Consider the following 25987-nt stretch of genomic DNA (forward strand, 5'->3'; position numbering starts at 1 on the left):
AGTTGTATTTTCATATTTGGCCTGAATTATCAAAAATACATATTTTATTTTACTTTTATGCTTAACCTCAGGCTGAGCCAACAAATAAATGGTAACAACCACAGCATGCAATCAGACCTCCTTATTTATAGGCGGGAAATTAGGGTTTGGATAGAGTGAGTATGATACTCCTCAGAGTTACGATGGGAATTCAGATTTGTGTCTCTTTCATTGCAAAGCACATGGTCTGTTGACTGTGCCATCCTGCACTTGTACTTCCACAGATAATATTTACATAATGAATTTAAATAGTAGGCATTAAACATCAGGTCAGGGAATCCTTACGACATAAGCACTAAGTAATCCCAGTTCTCTTGATAATTGGCCAAACTTCACTTAGTGCTACCAAAAAAAAAAAACAACAACAACAAAAAAAAAAACAAAAAAACAAAAACTACTAAAGCTTCATTAAATCCACACAAAACTGATGTGTCTTCTTAATTATCCCAAATGATATTCATTCAGCACACAGTCCAATTGCTATTTGTCATTCAGCTGATCAATTTTTAACACTTGATCAATTACTAGTCGTCTCATTAGTATTGCCCCCCCCACCAAAAAAAACCCTAGAGAATGTTTGTATGTTCTTTCCTATTTTCCAGAAGATTTCATTGAGCTCCTGAGGGGGTATATGTACACATAAAAACATAGCTCAATCATTATTTCCAACCTCAGCACTTTTGACCATAATTAAATAATAAGTACAGATTATTTTTGAACTGTTTTGGAGATCCTTAAAGTGTCCGAATACATGCAAAAGAAAATTGTTTAATTCATTGGATTATAAGACCCAAAGTTCATAATACTGAAGAGTCTGAGAATAACCATTCATACCTTTTTTTTCACTGTTTTTATGGGGTTTTTTACCCCCAAAGTCATTGATTTAATCAGATTTCTTCCTCAAATTTAACTTTGTTATTTGGTTTTGATATCAACTTCCCAAACATCCTCTTTTCCCAAGTGCCTCCCGAGATACTACAACAAACTAACCCGGTTGTACATAGTCTATTATGCTTTGTGGTGTGATAAATAATATAAATAAAATGTGTCTTGATGTAATTTGCTTTTTGAAATGTTAGTGGTTACAATTTATTAAACTATTTATAGCATAAGATTAAGTTCTACTGTAAGTACCTGCCTTTTCCTCCTGTGTCTACCATAATATTTTCCATTGTTGCTACTGTGTAAGTGGGTGAACTATGATGCCTTTTGTTTTATGAATTTGTATTTTATTGTACAGATGAGTGCGATCATCGCCCTTTAATTGCAAGCCTGCCTTAAAATGTATTTACTCCAATTTTCAAGTAGATAAGAAGTTCAAATTTTGCATTATGCAAAAAAGTCCTGTTTTTTTTCAAAGGAACCCCAAAGTTAATGGTTATCATAATCCTAAATAGATGAAGCAATGGTGAAGAAAACTGCAGAGCAAATATGAAATTTAATAATGGTCTTCCAACAGCTTGCCTTTCAAATTGTTAGGAATTCATTAAACAATGGTTGAGCAGCACTGACAATTAAATTACTCTCATATGAGGTATCTGGCCATATTATGAATATTGCATACTACATAGTTCACATTTCTAAAGGGATGTAGACAACAAATTGGATTTCAGATAATTAACATGAGGCTTGAATTCAGTCTCCAGACACATCCCACTCTGTTTCCAAGCAGAAATAATTGGGATGTAACTGTATAAAGAAGGTTAACATTAAAAATGTTGAAGAAGAAAAAAAGAATGCAGAGCTTGTGTCTGTAGTAAAGAAGTTTTTTACGTTGTAGACTAGTTGAGGGACAGAAGAGGGACTAACCTTATAGAGTTGCAAATATTTTGCCATAAGTTAAGCCTTTTAAGTCTCACCTTCTTTGAGGTACTCTTCTTTTCCCCACATGTGATGAAGCAATTACTAAAAGTCATGCTATCAAATGGGCCACAGCTGGGATGGCAACCTATACCATTTGAATTTATCACCATGCTCCACAGATCTTTTAAGACACATAGAGTAGCAACAGCTGCGTTCTAATGGCTGGACCATTTTTTCCTATTCATGTTTAGTGTCTGTATTTCTCCTCAAAAACAGTGAGAAGATTCTACTAAGAATATGTGTAAATATTTATAGAGAAAATGTGGTGTGTATGTGTGTGTATATATATATACCACATACATATATGACACAGAATACTACTCAGCCATAAAAAAGAATGAAATAATGCCATTTGCAGCAACATGAATAGAACTGGAGATTGTCATACTAAGTGAAGGAAGCCAGAACTAGAAAGAGAAATACCATATGACATCACTTATATGTGGAATCTAAAAAAAGAACACAAACAGATTTATTTACAAAACAGAAGCAGACTCACAGACATAGAAAACAAACTTCTGGTTACCTGAGGGGGAAGTGGGAGGTGGAGTAATAGTTTGGGAGTTCAGGATTTGCAGATACTAACTACTATATAAAAAATAGATAAACATTAAGGTTCTACTGTATAGCATAGGGAACTATATTTGATATCTTGTAATAGTGTATAATGAAAAAGAACATGAAAAGGAATATATATACATATGTATAACTGAATCATTATGCTGTACACCAGAAATTAACACTACATTATCAACTGACTATATATACTTCAATAAAAAACAAAGAGTATTTCCAAAAAATCAAAACCAAAAATATACCCAGAAGTGCTTCCCATGGAACTTTTTTATTCACTTTTTATGTGGAGCCACGAGAAGTTTGGCAAGTGAAAGAAGGAAGTGTGGAGGACAGACCTGAAGAGTGAGCAGAAGTCAGGGACGACAAAGTTGGAGTCTTGTCTTTCCTGTAGTGTGCCTCAGTTAACTATTTTTTGAAATCTACTTTTTGTTTTCTTTTCAGGGGAAAGCACAAATGCAGACCTCCACTACCGCAAATTATGCAGTCGAGTTTCTAACATTTGGGGGAATTGCAGGGGTCAGCACATCTAGAGTGCAATGGATGAGCCTCGCCCTGGGAAAACCACTTTCATGATCTTGGCATATCCCCTGCCAGGTAAATATGAAATCTACTTTTCAATTTTAGAATAGCTTTAGATTTACACAAAAATTATGAAGAGAGTACATACCCTACGTTCAATTTCCCCTATTAATAATGTTATCATTATTAGTTAATATTATTAAATGTTAATATTATTAACACTTATCACAACTAATAAATTATTATTGATGCATTGCAATTAACTGGAATACATTCCTTATTAACATTCCCTTACTAATGTCCTTTTTCTATTCTGGGATCCCACCTATGACACCATGCTACGTTTAGCTTTCATGTGGTTTAGGCTCCTGTTGGCTGCGAAAGTTTCTCAGACTTTCTTTGTTTTGATACTGATCAGGTATTTTGTAAAAATCCTTCTGTAGCGATTTGTATTGTGTTACTTATGATTAGATTAGAGTCATAAGTTTGGGGGAGGAAGACCACAGAGACAAAGTGCCATTTTCATCACATATTGCAATTGTACTTAATCAACATGATTTATCACTTGCCATTATTCCTGCTCATCTAGCTCATTTGTTAGGTTTCTCCACTTTAGTGAATTCTCCCTATCCCCACTTCCATACTGGACTCTTTGGAAGCATGTCACTATCTCCTCTGTTGGCTTCTGTGGTTCTTTGGCATACTCTCATCATAGTGGGTTTTTTTGAGTAGTTCAAGAAGCTTCAAGATCATTTTGTAAAGTTGATGCCCCAGCAGTTAACTTTTAGTGTCACCATATGTTATATAGTATAGACACTTAAAAAAAGATTTATTGAATATAATTGATATAAATTGTATGTAATTGAAATTTATGATTTGGTAAGTTTTGAAATATGTATACAGCTATGAAAGGATTGCCACAATCAAGTTAGTGAACATGTCATCACTCCCTGAAGTTGTCACAAGCTCTTTGTTCTCCTCCACTCTCACCCTTTGCCCTTTTCTCCCATCTCTTCCCAGCTCCCCAAATACCAGTCTGCTTTCTGTCACTAGGATGGTAGTGAATTCTCTAAACTTCTTTTAAAAATTGAACTATTTGTTATATGTTCTTTTTCAGTAGCATCTTTCACTCTGCATAATTATTTTTAATTTCATCCATGTGTTGTATGTATAAATAGTTAATCTACTTTTATTATTGAGTAGGATTCCATTATATATACCATTACCTTTTATACAATATGTACAAATTATAAAAGTATATATAATATATATATGTCAATTTTTTGTCCATTTACCTGTCCTTGGACATTAGGACTGTTTCCAGATTTTGTTTTTTTTTTCTTACAAAAGAAGCTCTTTTCAATATATTTTATACATTTCTACATTTCTCATGGATAAACATCTAAGATAAGAATGGCTACTTCGTATGATAAGACTATGTTTAACTTTTAAGAAACTGACAAACTGTTTTTCAAAGTAGTGGTACCATTTTGAATTCCTAGCAGCAGTGTAGGAAAGTTCCAGCTCATCCACTTTCTCATCAGCACTAGTTATGTTGTCATTTTTTGTTTCCAACATTCTAATGCATGTTCAGTGTTATCTCACTGTGGTTAAATTTGTATTTTCCAAATGAAAAATATTGTTGAGTATCCTGGCTTATTTTTCAACTGAACACTTCTTTGATACTGAATTTGGTCCAATATTGGACCTTTTTAAAATTGTGTTCTGTGCTTTCTTATTATTGAGAGTTGAGGGTTCTTTTTTATATTCTGGATGCATGTTATTTATCAGATATTGATTTATAAGTATATCTCAGCTCTGTGATTTTTTTCATTCTCTTAACAGTGACATGTAAAAATCAGAGCATCAAAGAGCGCTGATCACAGATCACCATAACAAATATACTAATATTGAAAAAAGTTTAAAATATTTTTAGAATTATCAAAATGTGACACAGAGACACTAAGTAAGCAAATATGGTTGGAAAAAATGGTGCCCATAGGCTCGCTGGAGGCAAGGTTGTCATAAACCTTCAGTTTATTAAAAAAACAGTGTTTGGGAAGCTCAGTAAAGAAAGCAAAATAAAGTGAGATATGACTATTTAATTTTATGCAGTCAAAATTTAACCAGTAAAAGAAGAATGTTAAAATGCAGTCTTTCTCCAATGTTATTTTAACTCAACAATGTATTTCTAACTTGTCTTATACCCCAGACATTTGCCATCATAATTACTACTGTATTTCTAGCCAATACTGATTTAAATTTATGCAAGTCTTTTGATCACTGCTTCTTGCAGCTCACTCCATCCCTCAAGGCTTAGTTTTCTTCATCCTAAAGTATATATTATTTTATTTCCTACAGTGAGGGTCTGTTAAAGATAAAGATTCAATCCTTGTATAAAAATATCTGTATTTAACTTACTATTAAGAAGTTTTTTAAGGTTTGATCTGACTGTTATTTTCTTATCTTATCATCTTGATTCTGTTGTTTCTGTAAATAGCTAGCTATCAGTGTAATTACTGATTATTGTAGGTAAACTATTTTTATTTGTTTACTGCTAGGAGTTTACCTTTTCATAAATTGTTTTGTCTAATTGTGTGTTATTTGGCCTCCAAAGTGCCCACTTTGTGTCCTGATTTGGAGGACTTAATGGCTTTTTCTCAATTTGAGAAATGTGTTCTACCAATTTCCCTTTTAATATTTTCTCTCCCCTATGCTTATTAAAATATGGCCTACAAGGTATGATATTTCCAACAAGATAAGTAGATCAACAGAACAGAATAAGGAGTCTGGAAATAGACCCCCTCCCTTTTTTCTCATCTTTCTTTATGTAAATAAGAGCAAACATAATTAAGCTCAGTTTTTCCTTTCTCTCTCTTAACCACTGCTGTGTATTTGTAATATCTCTTTTTGATTTGGCATTATTTGCAGTATCCTCAAACTAATTCTGTCTTCAATTGTGTCTAAAACAGTGTTTATCTCACCACATAGTATAATTGATGTAAAGGTAACCAGACTCAAATCAGGGGAAGTTAAAATGGTTCAACTAAAAAACTCAAAGCCTGTATGTTTAAAGTTACAGTTCTCTGGAGATATATTTGATTTTTCATTTAAAACTTGTTCATCTTAGGTATAATTCTCATAATTTTAATGGCCCCTAATACTTTCAACAGGAGTAAACAGAATAGAGAAATATAAAAAAACCACAAATGCCTAGATGTAGAGAATAAAGGAGGGATGATAGAGAGGCAGACAGTTTGAAAATATACTCATGACCATTAATAATATGAATAAAATTGTTCTAAAGAGTTATAATGCTACCCCATAGGGTAAGAAATTTTTGAAATCTTTTAATCATGTGAATGCTATTGTCAAATTTCTATTTCAGAAAGTTAAAATAATTTTCAATGAAAATGTGAACATAAGTTAGACAGCTATTATGATAGTATATTTATCACATGTATATGACATTTCTCTACTGTAAAATTCTCAAAGATAGACTCATTGTTCCATACACACACACACACACACACAGATAGATAGATAGATAGATAGATAGGTAGACAGATAGATAGATAATCTCCCCAGAATCAATTCAAGGCCTAGAACACAATAGTTATTCTCTTAGTGATAGTTGAAATGAGCTAAAAATAGTTAAATGACAGGTTTTAGAACCTAGTCTTTAGAAAATGTGATAAAAATATCATGATTTCAATTTCTCAAACATGTTTCATATATGTCTTTTAACACCAAAATCTAATAAAATTGCTATCAATAGTAAATTAATGACTACTTATTGATAATTTCTTTATAAAACTTAAAAGATTTGCATAGACATTGGGTTCTACTATAAGTATATTAAAATATCAGGAAGTAGTAACATGTTCCTGATTGTAATGCTATAGGTATGCTGAACTACATATTTTTCTACCGGTAAGATATAAGACAATTATGTTTATTTAAATATGTTCTACAAGGTGTGGTATTCTCCTCAAGATAAATAGATCAATGGAATAAAATAAATAACCTAGAAATATACCCATCAATAGAGTCAACTGAGTTTTGACAAAGGTAGTGAAAGAATATTTTAAACAAATAATGATAAATCATTGAATATCTATATTCAAGGAATAAGGAGGAAGGGGCCATGAGCCAAGGAATACAGGTGGCTTCTAGAAACTGGAAATAGTAATCAAATGTAGAGCCTTCAGAAAGGAATGTGGCCCTACCCAGACCTTGATTTTAGCCCACTGAGACCCACCACTAGGACTTCTGATAACCAAGACTGTAAAATAATAATAATATAAATTGTATTGTCTTAAGCCATTGGATTTGTGGTAATTTGTTATAGTACCAATAGAAAACTAATAAAATGATGGTAAACAAAAATAAATACTCAGTGACTGAGTAAACTTCCACTACCAACAAAAAACCAGAAATATACATGATCAGAATATGTAATTTTAAAAGAAACAATTTTATTTACAATAATTCCAGGAAATACAGAATAGACAGGAATAAATCAGACAAGGCATGTAGAAGTCCTTAGAGAAGCATTCCTTTTGGGATTGTAACATCTCTTTGGAGAAAACGTAGACACTTCTAATGAATATGCTCACACATGTACTCAAAATCTCAGCACATTTTTCCAAGTGTCTAAGTGGTGATCTGGAAGGGAGGGAGGGAGGGAGAAGTTTTCCAGAAAGGGAAAGAGCATCCCTTTTGGAAAGGCCAGGAGGAGGGAAATATATACATATTTGTTCCAGACACTGAAAAATGCCTATGTCACACTGCTGGAGAGGAAAGTGGTGAATCCTTCAGGCTGAAGCTTGTTCTTACAAACTCTCTCAAACTTGAAGCTTGATTTTACAGACATTTTATGAATCCAAGTTTTAAATTTTAGACCTTATCTTTCATGCAAGGGGAAATCATTGGCAGATTTAAATAAGTAAGTGACTTGAAAAGGTTTGCATTTTTAATATATTTAGAAGGCTGCTCTGTAGAGTGAAAGTGGTGTGAAGATTGAATGCAGCAGACCCTTTGCCTTCATTCACTAATTCATTTAGTCCAGTATAGATGAAAGTCCCTGCTTTCAAAGAGCTTTCAGTTTACTGAAAAAGAAGACAGGCATTAAACGATTGAGCATAATAGCTTTTCAGATGGCAGTGAATGCTGTGGAAGCAGAAAGGGGAATGGAAAATACAGGAGTGACTAGAGAAAAAGAGTAGAAGGAAGTGAAAGTAAAAGATGATGAGGGGGGTTAAATTTTATTTCATTTCATTTTAACCTGAAAAATACTGAAATATACTGTTCTTTACTGTGTGGGTAGCAGTAAGTAGTGGCTATAGATACTTCTTTTAGGAATTCTCCGCTCTTTCCACTTTTGGTCCTTAAGGAAAGCTGTTCTCCCAGAACTACTCTTCTCCTTCATCCCACACCTTCTTTCCAGCCTAATTCATCAACACTTCTGTTCTTATTTTTGATTATCATTTCCTCTAGAATGTCTTTCTTGGCTTTTAGACTCTGACATCTGCTTGGTCTATGACCTTGCATAAGACCTTGAACTTCTCTTTCATCACCTTTGCCACAGATTCCTGAAATGACTTTTCTTTCTTCCATTTGACTCTGAAAGGCCTGTGATGTGAAGGGCAATGTGCTGGACTTCCTGCTACCCCAGACCCAAGCTACAGGATAAGTAAATGGGTTGAAAGAAACACTTTCCTTTTATTTACAGCATTTTTAAAAAGTTTTGTTTGGAATAATATATTCCTTAGTTACTTTTCATGCTCCTTTGAATTAATTTGTTCAATATTCATTTAGCGGTTACTTATTGATCACCTGTAACGTTCCAGGCACCAAGACCAGTGTTGGGTTTTCAGTGATGAATAAGATAAACATGGTTCCTTTGCTGATAAACCTTCTCAGCATTTAATAAGAAAGGGTGTGTATCTTTAACAGCTACTGATAATATGCTCACATTTGGAGAGCAAAACCATTAAATCAACTAATGTGTTTTGATTCAGCAATCCACAGTGAATGCTTACCTTCTTGACAAGTACTGTGACTGAAAGTAACATAGATGAATGACATTCAGTCCCTGCCCTAAAGGATTTATAATCTATCAGAAGATATTGACTTCAGAGCTCCAGTGAATAAACTGCAGTATTATTGTGTGACTTGAGTCTGTGGGAGCATGGACAAGTGAGCAATGTTATCTATCTGAAGCTTTGGAAGAATTCACAAGGAAAGTTACATGTTATCTAAGTCTTGAGTCTGAAACTGATTTGCTGAGTGCAATCTCTCCAGGATACTCTCAGTGAAAGCTATAATGAGCAAGGCCAGTGGTAGACACCTTCACTGACTTTGCAGAATTATTAACCAACCTTAACATCCATTAAATATTTAAGTAACAGCATCATATTATCTAAAATGTGTCAATGCCTAGTATGTAGTGACAGTTGCTATGGGAATGTGACTCTTTTATAATTAGGATTGCAGGTGAAGCTATTTCTCTATTTTAGTCTTTTTATCAAGTGGCATAAGAGTTACAGTGGTCAATACACAGCTCACAAAAAATAATTACCTTTTCTGTAAATTAATAAAGTACATGCAGTTTTAAAAAAAAATCTCCTACACCTACTCTATTATAATCTTCCATTAACTGCTGTGAATTAGTTTAACCCAAAGTCAATGTACACACTCATCCCTCTTAACTTTATGGATGCAGCATCAGTCATAATTGTTTTCTATTCAATTTCATTTAGAAAATTTAACTCTGTAGAGGCCTTCTTCCATTATAGCACTGCTTAGTCTATTAAAATGCATAATTGAACTTACTTACAACCCTGGTACAGAGTGCAAATTGCAAGGGAAAAAATGCATTTATTTATGCAACTGCTTTTTTTTTTTCAGAGTTCATGATCTTTTATTAGACTCTCAAAGGGACTAAGACCTGATAAAGGCTCAAAAGCACTTGAAATTCTTTCTTCTCCATTTGCCAATTTTTAGCAACTTGCAAGGACTCCAGTGAAATGTTTTCCTGAAAGCAATAGAAACTATTTAAAAATATTCTTCTTATATGAAAAAAGGAAACATTACTTCTCATGGGACTCACGGCACAACTTTTTCATGATGCCGTGTAAGTTACTTGGAATTGTCAATGGTGGACGTCTGAGATGGAATACAATTTGTTCTAGTCTATCTGGTATTTTGCACAACATGTGTCACATATTTGGCCCTTGTAGATGTGGAATGGGTGAAAGACATGAGATCCTTTTCTATTCAGGGTTGCTGGTTGAGTACATACAGGGTGCCGTATAAGCCCTAATCATGCTGCCGTGACGTAGTTACATTTTATAGCTATATCCATCCCGTGACATAAGTTATTTAGGTTATAGGCCCTGTTGTATAGTAAATGTTTGATAAATACAAATGCATAATAAACATTGATCAATTAAAACAAACAATTCACTGTCTGCAGCTGCTTTGGTTTCCTTAAAAACAAACAAAATAATGAACATATTTCACCTTCAGGTATCCTAATATTTGTAACTCTATTTTCATCCTTCATGAACTCATTTTGTTGTCCTTTAATATCGTAGAGACGCCAGTGTGGAGTCTGAGCTGAAATGCCTGCCACATGAGGCTAGGACTACATTTTAATGAAATCAGCAGAAGTGAGTCTCAGTGCATTTTCATCATAATTTAAGGCCTAGTTGAAGCATGATAAATGGTCCTTGTCTCTGATCATTATACCACTTGAGCAGTGATATGTCATCCATGTCTTCCCATTGTACTTTTGGAACTGCCACGGGGGTAGCAAATGTACAATAAACACATTGCTCGATTAAATTTATACTTTAGAAAAATTCAATGTGTTAGAGAAATAGGAGTAGCAAACTTAAATGCAGCTGAGAACCTAGAGTGAAAAAGACTTTATTGATCACCCTTGGCTCCATCTCTCATTTTATGGTTCAGAAACAAAGATCCAGGTGTGCTGAATATTTTCCCCAAGGTGATAACCAGTTACCGTTTGAGAATTAGAACGTAGGTTGTTCACTGGTATAGTCATCCCACAAGCCTTATTATTGAATGACTGCAATGTTCCAGGCACAGAACCAGATTATAGATTGAGTTAAAGGGCAAATTCTGCTCTGAAGATCTTTGGGTCTAATAGGAGTGACCAACGTATTAGCAATAATTGCAATTCAGAGAAACTGGAAAGAGTTCCAAGAGTGGTTATGTACAAGGTCCATAGTGGATTTTAAAAATTATTTGCAATGTTGGAGAAAGTTATGTATATGTTGTTTTTGTTTTAGCAGAAAAATACAGGACATCCAACAATGATATTTTTGTTAGTATATCCCAAAAATAAAATTCAGTTTTAACTGTCAACTTGTATTTTTATTTGTTACATCTGACAACTCATTTGTTGTTGATGGCCATTCCTTATTTGAAGGCTATGAAATTTGTGGTGTCTTGAAACATGTATTTTTATTCAAACTTCAGCTGCCATTATTTTATTTTTAACTTTAGTGAGCCACTTTTTAAAAATTCCTCTAAAATTTTATTATCTATTTTATAGAAGTAACTGGTGAGTCACAGTTTTACAATCCTAAGAGTTTACATTAACTTCCCAAATTATGGTGAGTTTTTAATGTTCATTTTGCATAAATTGAGAAAATCTAATTTTCATTTAATTAATTTTAACCCATTGTCTCTCTTTCAGGATTCTGTAAGGATATTCACAGGATCCACACACTCAACCTTGATGATCTGGCACCTTCAGACTAATTTCTCCTTCTCTGACAAGCCGCATGTTGGTCACAGGGCAAATCTACTAATTCTAGTAATAGCAATAGCTGTAAGTCTAGCAGGAGGTAAATAACCATTCTCAAAATACTCATGTTCTTCCTTAACCAACTCATCACAATAGTAACCAAAATGCTCCCTATAACTGTCCCCTGAAACCAAGTATGGATAAAAACAAGTCCTGTAATTTATAGCTGATACTATGCTGTAATTTCTTAAATAAGATTTCCTGTAGATTTAAGATTAAGGAAATGGAAATCCAATACTGAGAATAATTTTCAATAAGTAGTATATATGTAGATTCCAATAGATTATATATAGAAGCATATGACGCTTACATCTCTTTCACTGTCTTGAGAAATTTAATGCATATATATGTGTACATATATAAAACATCAGTATGTATAATATTGCATTTTCTTTATTCTATGATTTTAACCATTTTATGGTGCACCATAAGTTTAAAAGTCACACACTTAGAAAAAACTCAGAATTATACCCACATTAAAAACAAACACAAATTTGAAGACATACTTTGACTCAGAAATGCAACAACTTGAAGTAAAATGCACATTTTAGAGTTGACAGTATAAAATAATATTTACACATTCCATCCCATCTGGTAGTAGGCAATAAACAACTTTTTATTGAACTTTTTAAACAAAATAAGATACTTCAGATATGTGTTAGGAAGGAAGGAATCCTTTGATTTCCTCCTAACTTTTTCACCTATGCCATTTCAGTATACTTCCTCCCAACCTCCACCCCCGGGTTTGCTGCTAATCTAAATAGTCTGATACAAGAACATTTATTGGACTGTGAGTCCCAGTGGGTGCACGCCTGCTTTGTGTTATTTTCTCCGGTATTTCTCCTATCATAACTTAAGGTAGATATATTGAATTAAGGACTTGAATTCGATTGGATCTCTCTTGCTGATACAGTAGAGTTAAAGAGTAAATGAGCCCAAAGCCTTTTCTGAATCATATTTTCCATTTTGTCTTTTATTTTTTTAACAGAAATGCCTGAACATACTGGTACAATTAATAAAACTGGGGACTAGGGAAGGGGAGGAGAAGATGTCACTTAGCCCTTAAGTCTAACAACTTTTTATAAGAAGACTCCATACTCCATATAAGACACTTGTATAGCTCTTAATAAATTAGTATATTGATTCTAACATGAAGTCCCCTATAGAAAGGAGGCTGCGGTTGGTGGGACAGGATTCAGACATACATGGGTCTTGATTTAATACCTAAAAGTACTTATATCCTCACCCTTTGTCTTTAGCAATAACTGCACTTCCCATGATATCAAATTCCTTTAACTGAATATTCATCATCACTAATTACAACAGCCCTAGAAGCAGAAAGTTAAGCTAATAATAATAATAAGAAGAAGAAGTCTACAATATTCAAAGTATTCTGCTAGATTGCTAGATGCTATGGAGAATGCAATAAAAAATAATGTACTTTGCCCACCTTAAGCTAATGATTATAATGGAAAGTTAACACATGTCAATATGAACTCAAAGCTCTTTACTCTGAGTTAGTGTATGTGGATACTAAAATAATTGGGCACTACAGGGAAGAAAATGGTAATTCAGAGAATGAAAATGGTCAATGTTACTTGTGATGGACATGAGAAGATTCATAGGGACTTCAAAAGACACGGACAGTTTGATAGGAAATAAAAGGACTGATTTACATTCATGGACATGAAACAGCATCAGACTGGGAGAATTTGAGTAGATTCATTAGTTTTGTTGAAAATATGAGAAAGAAGGGACATATCATGGAAACTTGGGCCCATTCAAAGTATTAGAGATTATATTCTGTAGGCTAAAAGACTAGACAGTTGAGACAGGTTGGCCAGATCAGTAATTTGATGACAATACAGTGTGGTGATCATTGCCTGGTAGAGTTGTCTAAAATAGAGAGGGTCAGATAAGCATCAGAAAACTAGCAGCAGAGATCCCACTGAAAAACTACTGAAATAGTTCAAAGATTCATTGATAATTATGTTGTTGGTGATGAAAATACAAAGAGAGGAACATGAATGAGAGAACATTCTATGGAAGAATTAAATTGTGACAGTGAATTGTTTAGAGGAGATATAAGAGGAATAATTCTGAGTTTTTGTACATGGGTAAGTAAAAGAATGGTAATGCTTTAACAGAAATAGGGAAATCAGGGTATAAAGTTAGATGGCGGAAGGGCTCTGATGAACATAGCTCCGCAGAGTCTGTATAGGGGGTGGCAGGGTTTTTGGTAATAGAGAAATAGGTGGCTTGAAATGTGAGGTAATTTGACATAAAAAAAGAAGGTAAGCATAAGCTTAGGAAATATAAGCCAGGCAAAGAAAGACAAATACCACATCATTAATCTGGTGGAATCTAAAAAGGAAAGAAATGTTGAACTCATAGAAACAGAGAATAGAAAAGTGGTTGCCAAGGGCTGGGGGTTTGGGGAAAAGGGAGAAGTTGGTAAAAGACACAAACTTTCAGTTGTAAGATGAATAAGATCTGAGGCTCTAATTAAAACGTGGTGACTACAGTTATAACCCTATATTGTGTATCTGAAATTTGCTAAAAGGGTAAAATTTTAAATTCTTACCAAAAAAAAAAAAAAAGAATATGTAAGGTGATGGATGTGATAATTAACTCAGTGCAGGGACTCCTTTCACAATTTATATAATATCAAATTATCACATTGTGCACTTTAAATAACTTACCATCTTATTTGTCAGTTATACCCCTCATAAAGCTGGGAGAGGGAATTATTTATATAGAAGTAGGTGAAAATTAAATGCTGAAAGTATATTAGATTCATCTTTTCTCCTCATTGATTTAGGACATTTTTGATCAGGCTGAAGATCATCTCTTTTCTAAATTTTGCAGGTGAATAACAGCAATTTCACGAGAGCTTTACCTTACCCTTAGTGACATTATAACAAATAGCAAGATGCCTTCTGAAAGACAAGAGATTTTATCTAAAAGACAAAATTAAAAAAAAATTCCTTCTCCAAAAATGCTTGAGTCCCTTCTTGGGAAGAAATTATTGGTCACAAAATTATTGTGCCAGCACAGTGCTCGTGTCCACTTTAGTTATATCATTCCATGGTGGTGCTCATATAATCCTGATCATCCTTACTTGTTTCTATGACTCTTTATTCTAAAAACTTTTGATATTCATAGCTAGTGAATGACTGGAAGGAATGTCTTTTTATAGTGACAACATTGGCTTTAATTAAAAATACATGACAGAAAAATCCATCACTTCAATAATGCACTTACTTTGTGTCTATTAAGGATAGCCTTTGCTCCCAATAAAGCTATGTAGGCACAGTTACTCTCTAGTCATTATAACGTGATTTTCTTAATGAGACAGTTTTACTTTCACTTCAAAATGAAATAAAATATATTTTGTTGTACTCTCCTTAGGTCTATTCAAATTATGAAAAGCATGATGCTTATTAATGACAAATGAAGAAGGCAATGGCTAATATTCTCTCATCTTTCCTACCTGCCTCTAAGAATGATAATTACAATTTTAATTTGAAGACTAGGCATATTTTTAAAATGTTCAGCATGTGATATTTTTAGGTTGAACTATACTCTTTTTTCATTATGAGTTATACAGGGGCTACTGTTTGAATTGTATTTTACAATCACAAAAACATGTCTATTCCTCCTACACTGTTGGTAAATTGGTGCAGCCCTGTGGAGAATAGTATGGAAGTTCCATAAAAAACTAAAAAAAAGAGTTATTATGTGATCCAGCAATCCCATTCCTGGGCCTATATCCAGAGAAAAATATAATTCAAAAAGATATGTGCCCCACAATGTTCATAGCAGCACTATTTACAATAGCCAAGACATAGAAACAACTTAAATGTCTGTCAACAGATGAATGGATAAAGAATACACACACACACACACACACACGCGCGCGCGCGCAAAGGAATATTACTCAGCCATAAAAAGAATGAAATGATGTCATTTGGAGCAATAGGGATGGCCCTAGACATTATCATACTAAGTGACGTAAGTCAGAGAAAGAGAAATGTCACATGATATCACTTATATGTGGAATCTAAAAAATATGACACAAGTGAATTTACAAAATAGAAAGAGCCTCATAGACATAGAAAACAAACTTATGGTTACCAGGGTGAAAGGAGGGAGGGAGGGATAAATTGGGGGTTTGGGATTGGCAGATACAAACTACTATATACACAACCAGGTCCTACTGTATAGCACAGGGAACTGTTTCCAATGGCTTGTAGCAATCTGTAATATATGTTACATATATATCTGAATCACTATGCTGTACACCAGAAACTAATACAATGTTGTTATATTGTATCAATGTATATTAAACTATACTTCAATATAAAAAAGTTTTAAAAATGTATATTACTACTATTGATTTAAACATGAATGGTTTCAAGACACAGTCTTTCCCAGTTAGTGATGTTTATGGTATCCACTATCATAAGTTTAATGACCACTATTGTGGAGGAGATTATTGCTATTACGAAGCTCTAAAAGGTCTGGCTATTTTCTTATAAGCAAATGTTATACCAGCAAAGCTATGTGGAATCATCTAATTTCATGGTTTTTTAAAAATCAAAGATTCGAGTTTATTGGATAGCAAATATGTACTATAGACAAACAAAAACAACAGAAAGATTTAGTCAAAACAGTAAAAGTTTTAAAACATTTTTATTCATATAAACTACCACTTAACTTAAAATATCTTGAATTTTCAATTATTTAGTATGAATACGTAGTTCACAAAGTTACTGTAATTATCCTTTAAATATGGTTTCCAAAATCTGTAGAGATTCAGTGAAAAAGAGGGCTTCACACAACAAAGTTGCAATAAATAAGTTTAAGCAAACTTAAACACCTTAATTTAGGGACAGAAATAAGGCCTTTACCCTCACACTAATGTTCTCAAATTTTTGTGTAATTTTATATTTCTTTCTAACCTCTTTAGAATTCCTCAAAGAGTTATTATTTCACATGTATTTGTTTACAATTTCTTACTAGTAGCTTCTTTTCAATATGGCTTTAGAATACTTCTTACAAAAGGTAGTCTCTAATGACATATATCAATTCTCAAGCATAGATTGAGTAAAACAGTCACCAGCTGATAACATTTTCAATTATTTTTAAAGTTGTAACTTAATGGAAACTTAGTTGTAACACAGTGGAAATACATCACTTCATTAGCATTCTTCTTGTTTTCTTTTATATTATTTTTCTTTGCCTTATGTGTTTTTTCTCACCTCTGTGGCAGTGAATTCTGAATCCCAGTTCTCTGTGTGATGTTTGGTTTTGCTTCCTTTCTTGGATCAAAATAAAGATTCATTATGGAAACAATATGTCTGATGATATTTTTTCTCGTTAACAACCTTTATATTCAAGTAGCTGGTTTCCAAACATGTTCACTAGTGGATGTTGACCCTTCTGAATCCCACAGATATAAACATAAGCTTTCAAAAGTTGAAGTTATTTTCATTAAGTGTTTGTGAATTATAGAGATTGAATGATTAGTTATAGAAGTGGCTTCCTGTGAAATTAACTTCACATTTGTGCAAATTCAGATCCTCTGAGACCATCTAACGAGATTTTCTCATCACTGTAAGTTCCTTATATTTTATGAACAATTTCCAAATGGTATATCTATGTACAGTTTTTATAGTTTAGAGTTTTGAAGCAGGATGTATGAGTCCATTCCATTTTACTCTGCTCTACTTTACCTCTCACTTGAAATGCCTTTTGAAAACTTATTAAGCACCTTCTTACTTTAGTATATGTGATGATATTGTGTTTAAAATTAATGCAATAATCTGAAGATTGAGATAACGCCTACATAGACCATATGTTACAAAGGAGATCTATTTTTAAATGAGGTGGCCCATTAGCCCATGATCAACGATTTTAGTATGAATGCATTTTTCAAATTAATACACTTGGACTAGCCCAGAAAAGGGCCCTCAATTGAGAAAAAGGACAAGGGGAAGAGTCCCATTTTGATAGCAAAACTTTGTTGTAAAAAGTGAAACACGGATGTTGCCTAATGAAGGTAAACTGAGGCTACGTTTGACACTACAGAGGTGAGCCGTAGATATGAAATGGCTGCAGAGCTTTCTGAGAATGATGGGTGTCCAAGAGTCCAGGAAAGAGTAAAAATAGGTGGAGCATCAAAGATAACCCCTTGGTTTTACTTTGCTTATGTAGAAACAAATAATCCCATATTATACAGACTCTCTTATTAATTTGTAAAACTGTATAAAAAAAAGATCATGTAATCATTTCCTACTCTTAACCATTTTGATAATGGGATTTTTCTTAAGTGTGCTCTTAGCTTTCGAAGGACGTTAATAATAAATTTTACAGATTGTGGGGGATTGCCCTGAACATCCATTTACCCCTGTCTTTGTCTGATTTGCTCTCCCATATGTTTATCTACAGTGCTTTGCACCTTTTGTGTTTTACCCTAGGGCACTACCAGGGTGTCTGAGAAATGTTCATGAATATCTTTAACAGTTTTTGACATCCCATGATCCTGAAGGAAAATTATGGTTAAAAATGCTACTTCTACATTAATTATGCTCTTTACTGATGCAAATTTGACAAGTCTTTGGAGGGTGAAAATTGTATGTTGGATGTAAAGTCAAGTCCTCTCTAGTTAATTGATTTTTCATTTGTTTTACTGAATTAGAAGGAATTGTCTTAGCAATGAACTTACCTCAGCCAGCGTTTTCTTCCTTTGATCTCTTGCTTGGTGGTATATATCACGGCCTTTTCTTTTAATGTTCAGTAATTGCTTGCCCATTCTGCTTTTCACCCTTTGACCTAAGCTAATTAGCTTTCTCTACTGGCATACCACTACAATAACTGTTATTTCTACCATTTCTCTTTAGGGTGGTACAAATATAACAGAAAGCCCCTTGAATTATATCTTAACTATATAACTGCATACATACGTGAAATTTTGAAAAGTGAGTCAAGCTCCTACCATGCATGGGATGTAACATACCTCATCTGTTTCTCATCTTAAAGCTCTTTAGATCTTCATGGGACAACATCTTCAACCTGTAAAATGATATTTTCAGGAGAGCAGACATTTCAGTGAGTCTAAATTTAAAGTTAGAAGATTATCTTTCCGGCTGATCTATTGGAATTACTTACCTGAGCCAAAGTAATTCAAGTAGTTCAGGTGTAGTGAAACACTTCTACTTTTAAATTCAGAAGCATCGAGGAGTGAGCTGGATTATTGGTTACAGCACTTGCCTGATCCTCTTTCTTATCATCCTTGACTTTTAAAGCCTGGACTTTTAAAATGTACTTCAGAAATCCATGTCCTCACAAGCATTTGATTCATTAATTTTGAAAGACTATTACAAAGGTCTTTAAGTGATAAGTTCAGGGATACCAAATACCCAAGAGTGAACATACACAATTAAATAAAGAACTCTGTAAAAAAAGTCTCAATGAATCACAGGTACCAAAGTGACTCTTGGGGGAAAAGGTGATCATGTGCTATTAGAAAAGTTTTATATATATATATATATATATATATATATATATATATATATATATATATATATATATAAATCCTCACTCAATGGATCCCTGGAGTTGGAGGTGGACAGAGAATACAGAACTTCCTTTTTGCCCCTATATTACATATATTTTCAGTGTATAAACTTATAAGCCCCTTATTTTCATAATTTGTTAGCAAATGCTACAAAGATAAAAAGTATACCAATTTTACAGATATTATACCAAATGTCTGAGTAGAGTTTGTACCTAATTTAATATTGAAATTCTAGGGATAAACTAAAGTAACTTTCAAGGTATTTTCCCCTCTTTCTCTTTCTTTCTTTCCTTCTTTTCTTTTCTTTTCTTTTCTTTCCTTTTCTTTCCTTTTCTTTTCTTTTCTTTTCTTTCCTTTTCTTTTCTTTTCCCTCCTTTCTTTCTTTCTTCCTTCCTTCTTTCCTTCCTTCCTAGCTTTAGGAAGGCATCAAACCTATTAACTGAGATGAGATTTAATAAAGTAATTGTGTTTGCTGAATGGAAACACAAATAAAAATATATACATTTGCACAGTTCTAAAATAGTACATTGATATAACTATACGATGTCTTGATGTGAATTGTGAATGATGTGGACTAGATGAGGGTGAAAGCTAGGCCAGACATAATCAGGTTTTCCCTCCTTCCCTTATATCCTGCTGCTGTTATGCTTCTGTGTTCATTTTGTTCCTTCTGCCTATGCGTTCTGTAACCCAAATTGAGATCTACCCATTGTAAGTTCCTCAGAAAGACTTGTTAAATTAAATTCTTCTTGATTTCCCCCTCAGGTGATACAAAACAAAGTAACGTATCATCCAGAGTTGTGAAGAAAGGAAAATAGGTTTTCATAGGTGGCCAGATTTAAACCATAAATTGTTTAACACCATGTTCAGAGCTATTAAGAGTCAAGCTAAATCATAAAATTTGAAACTATCTCTTTCTCTTTGCCTTCATTTTTCCCTTATACATGCTTTTTCTCTTCTGTGCCTTTCCTTGTTTTATTACTTCTGCCTAAAATGTCTTTGTTCCCCCAACATCCTACCCTTCCCTCACATTTGCCCATCTAGATAAAACATTTTCAACCTATAACTAACCATAATGCATTTACCATCTGTCTCTTATGATGGTATATTTATGATAATGTAATTCCTTGTTCATACAAAAATGTCTCTAAGGGTGGATTGTCATTGCTTCCCACTTGCCTTGGTTATGCAGCAGGTGCTCAATTATAGTTGTCAAAATTAATGAATTAATAAATGATCAAAAAAGCCAGCTCTGGGAGATTGTGTAGAGATAGATTTCTTTTTGCCTCATTGCCCCTGTAAAATAATCTTGTGAGAAAAAGTTTTGCCCTGACCTGGACACAGAGCCATTCCATCAGTTCTGAAATAGAACCATCTTAACGGTTGCAAATCACCAGTGGCTGTGTTTGAGGTCTTCATTTGGGCACAGCTCCACAGTTACTAAGTTAAACACAAAGTGTAGAGGAGACATTCAATTATTTCTTTGTGACTCATTGACATTCCACCTAAGTAAGTGCTAGTGCCTTTGTTTTAATTACTCTTTCTAGAAGTTTTAGAGATAGTTAAGAAAAGAAGTTACGATGTCTAGAATTCTGTAAGTGTAAAAAAGAAATTAACAATGGACTGTAAGATTTTTTAACAAGGATGGGAAGTAGGATGGGGAGGACATGCTATGTATTTAAATGTATTTGAATCCATCCTCAATGCCCCTGTAGGTTATATGCTCAGTCTACTGATGGGCATTAAAACAAGTAAGAGACTAAAGTACAGTGAAGCTCAACCAAGTATTCCAATGATGCTGAAAAAAAGCCCAGAATGCTTAATACTTTTTTGAACACATACATTTGGAAAGAACACATTACTCAGAATATTTCACTTTTATGTCTAATATATTACCCTGAAGAGCAGTCTACTCTCTCACCTAAATGGCCAAAGACTAAATAATAATTTATTCCTTGAGGGAGTGGATGCTGAGGTTTGTATTATGGGAGTGAAGACTACCAGAGATAATAGAGTTACTTCACTAGAATTTTTTCCTCAAAATCTGCTGTATCATACATCTCTCTATCCCCCTAATCCATGTTATGACACTGAAAAATACCACGTCATCAAATATAGCTATTAATTACTTCCCATCCCTAGAAACATTGACATTCCAGAGAGTAAATTCATTTTTCACTTTTGGTTTCAGATTACTGACATTTGGTAAAAGGGTTATGCTAATTTTTCTGGTCAAGTGTCAATTGATGAGGCCCATAAAAGCAGAGTTAAAATGCTATAAAGATCTCTTGTCTTTATCAAATCACTTTAGGCAATTGTGAAACCAAATAAATAGATTTATCCTGCCCTGCTCCCCAAATAAAGGAAAAGAAAAGAAAAGAAAAAAATCTTTATCTTATTACTGCATAATAGCTTTATGACTATATATATTTAGCTTCTATTTTGCATTTGAGTACATTTTATTGAAATATGTAAAATGTCCAAAAATTTTCAAACATGCACAAAAAATAGTACAATAAAATGGAAGCTATCCTTTAATGTCACCCTTTGGGAAGGATGTTGGGATGTTGTTATACATATTTTCTCTGAATTTGCCTTGAAATATGCATAAATTCACATGACATTTTGGTAAATGTATTTCCCTAAGAAGATGCCATGTATTTCTGGAAGTGTATGATTTGGCAATTACTAAAGAAATTATTCATTTCTCATGTATAAAAAATAGTTGCATTAAATACATGTAACCTGTCAGAATGTGACTTATGGTTGCCTCGAGCAAAAGTATATGCTCTGCTCATTCAGTTTAATAATACATTTTCAATAATAAATAAATTAGGTAATAAATTTGTATTATGTGCTGGAACCTGGAAATAACTCTCTCTGTCTCCCTCCTACCCTCCCCCCTTCCCTCCTTCTCTCTCTCTCATTTTCTCTTTTCAGTATGCAGTATGCCATTGAAGTCAACATCTTTTGGAAAAAAATAGAACAAGTATTATCCCAAGAGAAAAATATACAGTCCAAAAGGAGAAGAGGACAATAATGAATATGACCAATAATTCATAAGAATCTTTCCTATAATTGTATTCAGTTTTTTACACTTTAAACTGTTTTACATCTCTTATTTTGTCCCAGTAGAATATCGGGAGGGTCTGTAATACTACTTTGACAATTTAGTGCAAGTCAAGGTCCACTGAGGTCAAATGATCAACTCTTCACAGAGCAAGTAGTAATTATTAGCATATGAGTTTGAGAATACAGTTTTCTTGTCTTCATTTCCATAGTCTTTCTACAAGACAAGTACGTAGACAATATTGATATGTTAATTCCCCCATTTAACTGCGTCAGCTTCATGGCTTGTCCTTTATTTATTCCTAAGTGTTTTAAATTCTTCCTCTTTGCCTCTGTCCTAATACAGATGTGTAAGCAGTAAGGGTCTTTCCTGCTTTGATCTCCAAGTTGAAAACTCAGTTGTCAGTCTAATGCTCTTGACCTGGTATTAACTGCCAAGATGACACAGGAGTAGGGAATGATTAAAAATTAGCATCCAGAGGCTAAGAGAAGAAAACAGTACAAATGCAGGTAATCTAATTTTTTTTTTAAAGCAATGAGACAGGACAGGCAAAACAAACTCAAATCTTGAAACATACAATGTTGATGTTTAGCATTAGGGGAGCTGAGATTTTTGAAAGCAGAAGCTGAAACCTGACATCTTTTGTAAATCAAAAGAATGGGCTGTGGATAGTTAGACAGTGCCCCGCTGTATCCAGTGCTTGCTAGTAAGTTTCAATGTGCTCTTAAAGTGAAGTCGTCATGGTGAGGTCTGAGGACATGTATGTACTTGTCTGCAAAGGAAGACAGTGGGATTTTGGGGAGGCACCTGATTGCTCTTGTGGGCACAGCAAGTAAAAGCAGCATTGGTGTTAGAATTAAATAAATACGAATGTAAACCTCAGTTCTCCCACTCACCAGCTACATGTCCTTAGAAAGCTGAGGTTCAAATTCCCAACTAGTAAATAATGGAGTTGCAATATTTAAATGAAATAAGGCTTGCAGGTGCTCACTAAATACTTACTGACTATTCTCATCTTGTCCCCCGTAGATCTAAACCTGCTTGTCTACCCATCTCTTTCTTGACACCATGAATTAATCTCCTCTTCTGGTATAGGTTGGACTCAGACAATGAAAGTCAACAGGAGAAGGGAGAATGAGAGAAGAAACTGGTGTAGGTATTTTTTGCCCCAGGTCCCTTCTTACTGTGTTATGAGGAACTACCTTTCTGTACCAAAGGAGATGAGTTTCCCAAGTGCCTTGGTTATGCAGTAGGTGTTCAATTATAGTTGTCAAATTTAATGAATTAACAAATGATCTCCCACCCCACAGTTCCTCCTTTTGCTGGGTCCCAGTAAGCCCTCCCTCCCCTAACCCATTCAGGCAGAGGGTGGAAGTGACTTCCTTCCTGTGACTCTCCCAGGGTACTTCACCATGACTTGCTGACTTCCTCAAACCAGCTCTCACCTTTGTAAACGGTTCCTTTATTAAGCAATCTTCAAAGGTCTATTTTCAATATGCCATCTGCTCTCCAGTCAGGATACTGACTGAATCATTACTATCCTTATAATTAAATATAATTATTAATAAGTGGCTTCATTGAATGCCATGCCAAGTGTTGCTATGAACAAGATTCACAGTAACTGCCTTGAGATCAAGAACGCTATCAGTTGACACATGGACATGCAGAACCGTCAATCATGCGAGGCTTGTGGATAATTATCTAAAATGTCAAACGTCCTAAAGGGACTCAAAAATGTTTATATCTGTTACAAAGTGTACTAATTTACTAATCATCATATATGTATACTTAATAAAGCATTGTTGAACATTGCACAAACATTATGTATATATCAAATTTTATAAATCTTTTGCATTCATGAGAATCATGAAGAATGTGTTATACCTGTCTTCCTGGGAGAAGCTAGGATAGGACTTGCAGAGAGAGAGAGACGCCTCTGCCTTCAGCCCTGGGGAGGCAGGCCAGCTGCGATTGCAGCTGTGAGAAAGCTCATCCTGACGTCTTCTGAAAAGAAATAAACAACCTAAAAGTTGAAAGTGAGCTTTATTCACCGGACATTTCTGAGGACTCAAAACTGGAATGAAATCCTCTCAGATCACTCTGAGCATCTCCTTGGAAGAGGCAAGGGAGGAGCCAGGAGACAGAGGAGTTTTTGCAACAAAGATCAGGTAGTCAGAACATCAAAAGATTACTGTTAATTAAAGAAAATCAGATATCTCAAGTAAAGGAATTTAGCACTTTTCTCTCTATGGGAAGATGCAAAAGTCTGGGTTCAATAAAATTACTCCTTTAATAGGCATCTAGCTATCTAGGGCTGGTACCCTGTTCATTCCCATCCTGAGTTCCCTCAGGGTGTACCGCTGGGGGTGGCAGCACAGGCTGGGCTGCCTGCTTGTCTTCATCTTGAGTTCCCTCCTGCTCACTGAAGTGGGTGGAGTTAGTGGCTGATGACCTGATGGCTGCAGCATCCTTTGCTGGCTGATTGGCAGGCCATAATTTTCATTCACAGTGACCTGCCCAGGGCCTGTGATTCCAGCAGCACATCCGCCTGGAGGACTGGCTCCACACCTGCCAAGATAAACGGCAGTAAACAAAGTCTATTCAACTCCATGGCAAAAACAGAAGTTACAGAGGGTTGGGCTTAACGAATAAAATATTTTGGCAAAAGATAAGATATAGAATAGGACCAAAATATGTTTTTAATTTAAAATGCTATAAACCACATCAGTTAAATAATTTAAGTAGCTTGACTCTTAAAAATAACACATTGGCTGACATTTTGCAGTCATTTTCTCAGAAGCAGTTTAATACATATCAGAGAAAAATCAGCTGATTCACTTTTACAAAGCCAGAGCAAAATAAATTAGGATGAGAGATTCTCCTCCCAGTAAACGTTGAGAAGATGAGCATTCATTTTCCTGATGTTTCCTATCAGTGAGATTTCCAATAACCCATAGTTTCGGGCAATTCAGTCCTTCTACCTCATTTGGTTGACCCAGGCATTGGGATTGATTGCTACAGGTTTACTATAGCTACAGCTAATGGCTTGTAGATTGTTTTATAATCCAGCCTTGCTTGAAATGTCTGTTCAGGTTTGCCCCAGGAATCAGGACGTCCAAGTGCCTGGGACAAATGACTTTCTCCATGTCAGTTGTAAAAACCCTTCCTAACAAGATAGCATCCTAGTTGTTTATTCCAGAACCCACTAAAATTAGTAAAAAAAACAAATGAAAATAAATATAAACAATTACAAGCACTTTAAGTGATAAGTAAGGTTTTGGAGGCCACGAGGAGTAAAATGTTTTGTTTCACAATCAGTTGGTGACGTCATGGATTATAGAAGATATTGAAAGTGTGTGATGCTTTTCTCTTAGAATGTTGGCAGTAGGTTTGCCATCAGTGCACACAGACATTACAGATATTAGCTTAATAACCCGAATTTCTTTCAACTGTGGACATCACTAGACCAGATGTGCTTTGGTTTTTCAAGAATGAGCAT

General features: G+C 34.3%; 1 long non-coding RNA gene and 1 other non-coding gene across 3 annotated transcripts in view; both read right to left on the reverse strand.

Moving 5' to 3' along the window:
• Positions 1-2916: 2916 nt before the first annotated feature.
• On the reverse strand, positions 2917-3080 carry LOC123613775 (U1 spliceosomal RNA). The gene has a single exon (XR_006721200.1). It is a non-coding gene; the product is annotated as a U1 spliceosomal RNA (small nuclear RNA).
• A 21422-nt stretch (positions 3081-24502) lies between these two features.
• The window catches only part of LOC141579813 (uncharacterized), a 43207-nt gene continuing 41722 nt past the window's right edge, over positions 24503-25987 (reverse strand). For both annotated transcript variants that reach the window (XR_012511826.1, XR_012511825.1), the window contains one exon: positions 24503-25056. This is a non-coding gene — a long non-coding RNA (uncharacterized LOC141579813). The remainder of the gene's footprint in view (positions 25057-25987) is intronic.

Source organism: Camelus bactrianus, chromosome 14, assembly GCF_048773025.1.
Source record: "Camelus bactrianus isolate YW-2024 breed Bactrian camel chromosome 14, ASM4877302v1, whole genome shotgun sequence".
NCBI classification, from domain to species: domain Eukaryota; kingdom Metazoa; phylum Chordata; class Mammalia; order Artiodactyla; family Camelidae; genus Camelus; species Camelus bactrianus.